Genomic DNA, 681 nt, shown 5'->3' with positions numbered 1-681 from the left:
TTGAAATCATGGGGTCTACATATGAGATCCAAAAGCTCATATAGCATCTTGCAGTCTTAGAGAAAAAAAAGTATGAATGTGAGAGCGAATAATTCCACAAGTATTCATTCTCATCTAACTTTTTCTGCCAATTCACAACTAACTATTTGCTTACCAAAAGACGCAAATGGGATCGTATCTCATCTGAGACGAGGAGGTATCCTGTGAATGCACAAAATTTCTTGGCAGATCAACCTCATCAGCTTACGACAAATTCTTCACCAAGATACGTAACTGTTTTTTTTTTTTTTATAACAAGCCTCTCTATACACCAGGTTCCTCATCATCAGCATGTTCGTTTATTCTTATAACCAGATCTTTGTTATAGAGAAAACAGTGTCTCTTAATATCAAGTTCCTTATGAAAGACAACCTAACATTTTTTTTTCTTATACCCAAAGGCACAGCTAGACATATGGGGCCCAGGAGGCTAGATATCTTGAGGGGTCCCCGATGTTTGAAACTATATAGGTGTTAAAATAAAGCCTTTATTTCTTTATTTGAACTGCGTCAAATATTTACGTCAGACTGAAATAAAATATTTAAAATGAGACATTAACAGACGATATTAGGGGCATAACTCAGTGGTAGAGCGCTGGCTTTGCAATCGCAAGGTCGTGGGTTCGCGCCCGGCTGCCCCTCT

Source organism: Penaeus monodon, chromosome 25, assembly GCF_015228065.2.
Source record: "Penaeus monodon isolate SGIC_2016 chromosome 25, NSTDA_Pmon_1, whole genome shotgun sequence".
NCBI classification, from domain to species: Eukaryota; Metazoa; Arthropoda; class Malacostraca; order Decapoda; family Penaeidae; genus Penaeus; species Penaeus monodon.
Note: the sequence above shows the minus strand (reverse complement) of the source record.